General features: G+C 33.0%; 1 long non-coding RNA gene across 1 annotated transcript; it reads left to right on the forward strand.

Moving 5' to 3' along the window:
* The first annotated feature begins 728 nt into the window (after positions 1-728).
* LOC125614781 lies at positions 729-2,042 on the forward strand. Its single transcript, XR_007345346.1, has 2 exons — positions 729-847; positions 1,965-2,042. It is a non-coding gene; the product is annotated as an uncharacterized LOC125614781 (long non-coding RNA).
* The last annotated feature ends 1,042 nt before the right edge of the window (positions 2,043-3,084 follow it).

Here is a 3,084-nt window from a genome sequence, read left to right on the forward strand (position 1 = left end):
TCCCACTGTTGGTTTTCATTGTTATTTTCCATTTCCTCTTCCTGTAATATTTTGCCAAGGATGTTTTGAAGAGATGGTTTTCTAGCTGCAAATTCTTTTAATTTTTGTTTATCGTGGAAGGTTTTAATTTCATCTTCCATCCTGAAGCTTAATTTAATAAAGTCTTTAAACACATTTTCTGCTTATGAATATTAACAATCTTGACTGCATTTTATTCTATATTTTTTGTGTTGGTTTAGTTCAGTAAACTTCTTTTAAATGATAATTTACTATTCCCTTTGAGTAATTCATAACTTACTTTTCTTACAGTACATTTAGCCATGTTTTTTTCTGTTGGTAAGCAGGAACCCCTTTTTGAGCAGTCCCCAAATATTTGCATGTTTCATATTTCTTTAATGAAACAGAAGAAAGTTGGTAGATTTTTAGCATATATTGTGAAGGAGGAAAGGCTTTGTGTAACACAATGCATTTTCCTCTACTATATTACTGTCCATAGGAATGTACTCATCTTGGATACTGTGAACACTAATATGATTTGGAAAGTTCTCAAAGTAATTTTCTGTGTACATTTTTATTTGATTTATATATTTCTGAAGTAACGATGGGCTTAGATTTAATAACCTACTCCCCTGCTGATGTTTCTTTATTGCTGTAATTTCCTATCTTTGCAAAATATACTCAGCCCAGTACAGTAAGTTAACATGATTGTTATTTTTATTTATTTCAGCCATGACTTCTCATTATCCTCGAGAAATTTTACCAGAGCAGGGAATAAAAGAGAGAGAGGGAAGATATGGAAAGTGTGACCTTGACTATTTACAACTAAGAAAACAATGGGAAAATATAGGTGAGAGTAAATTTCAAAATCATATTATAATGGTCAAATCCAATTAGTAGTCCCTATTTATGATAAAAGTTTTATGGCCAAAACACACACAAGGAACAATTAATATCTAAAATACCAATTTATTCCACTTACTTTTGAGGAGATGTATATTTCTTTAAGATTATATCCACAGCCATTTTTGAAGTGAAAGTTAATGTGGAAAATTTGAAATCAGGTTTGAACTTGGCCAATTATAAATGTAGCAGTGTGTTAAACTTCCAGTCAAACATTTGCACAGAGAAGTTGTTTCTAAAAGTGATATTTTGAGAGTTTCTTTACAAAATGTTCATTTTCCTGCAACAAAACAGTAATTTCTCCTTATGCCCAAAAGACAATATTAAGAATTGTTGAAAGCTTTCTACTTCCTCACTATTGCTCAATGACAATTCTGATACAGATTTCTGGAAAGTGTACTATATGAAATGCTATAAGTAACACCATTAGCCATGTCTCTACTCTTAGTAATTATCAGTATATTTACATTGGTGATAAAAATTATGAATATAGAGAAACTCCTAGTCATTTTCTAAAGGAAATTTACCAAGATGAATAATATAGGAAAGTCTTGCTTCAGTGCTCAAAAATATTACTCATCCAAATATTCAGTCAAGACAAAATGGGCAAGTGTAAGGTATGTGAGAGGGCTCTGAATCACAGTGCAGAGCTATATCAATTCAAGAAAATTTATAAAGAAAGAGAGCCCTATAAGTTTAGAAGATGTTGAGGAAGCCGATGCTTTGATATATTCTTTAAACACAGCAGATACTATGACAGTGATAAACTCTACAAAATTAAAGAATGCAGAAAAACTTTTAGTGAAAAGTTACAACTTTTTAAGCATCAGAGGATTTTTACTGAAGAAAAGTCCTGTAAATTTTAAAAAGTGTGGCAAAGCCTTAAAAAATTCTTCAACACTTACTCAACAACAAAAAACTTATTCTGCAGAGAATACCTACCAATGTGAAGAATGCAATGCACTCAAGAACTTTACTGGACATCACAGTGTTCATACAGGAGATATGTTATGCAAAGAATGTGACAAACTTCTAATAAAAGCTGCAATCTTACTTATCATCAGTGGACACACACTGAAGAGATGCCCCACATATGTAAGCAAATTTGCAAAGCTTTTAGTCAAAAACCAAGCCTTAAAAATCACCAGAAAATTCATACTGGAGAGAAGCCCTACAAATGTAAAGTGTGTGGCAAAAGTTTTGCTACAAACTCACATCTTGATCGCCACAACAGGATTCATACTGGAGAGAAGCCCTACAAATGTAAAGTGTGTGGCACGAGTTTGAGTCAAACATCGTCACATACTCAGCACCAGCGAATCCACACTGGAGAGAAGACCTACACCTGTAAAGAATATGGCAAAGTTTTAATAGCATCTCAAATCTTAGTTGTCACAAGAGGATTCTTACTAGAGAGAAGCCCTACAAATGTGAAGAATGTGGCAAAGATTTTAATAGCATCTCACAGCATACTTCTCACAAGAGGATTCATACTGGAGAGAAGCCCTACAAATGTGAAGAATGTGGAAAAACTTTTAATCAAAAATCGTCATTTACTCAACACGAGAGAATCCATACTGGAGAAAAGCCCTACACCTGTAAAGAATGTGGAAAAGCTATTAATAGCATCTCACAGCTTAATTGACACAAAATGTTTCATACTGGAGAGAAGCCCTACAAATGTAGAGAATGTGGCAAAGCTTTTAATCAAAAATCATCACTTACTCGACAGCAGAGAACCCATACTATAGAGAAGTCCTATAAATGTGAAGAATACCAAACCTTTTAAAATTGAAGATCACATCTTACTAAACATTATAGATTTTATACTGCAGAGAAGTTTTACAAACAAAAACATTGCATCAGTGCCTTTAAGGATGAATCAACCCTTATTTCACAGTAGTTCAACACTATTTCACACCAGAGATATGATAGCACATTAATTATACAAGTGTAAAATAGGTGACAGAGTCTCCAATGGTTTTTCACACCCTACTCAGCATCTCAGAATTCATACAAGTGAGAGGACATGTGGAAAAATTTTTGAAAACTTTTGGCCATTGATCAAACATTTTTTAAAACACTGGAGGATTTATAGCATATAGAAACCCAAAGAATGTGTCCACGACTGTATTCAAATTTCAGACATTTTTTTCAGTTTTTGACCTCATATATGCAGCAATT

Source organism: Marmota marmota, unplaced genomic scaffold (genome assembly GCF_001458135.2).
Source record: "Marmota marmota marmota unplaced genomic scaffold, marMar, whole genome shotgun sequence".
Lineage (NCBI taxonomy): Eukaryota > Metazoa > Chordata > Mammalia > Rodentia > Sciuridae > Marmota > Marmota marmota.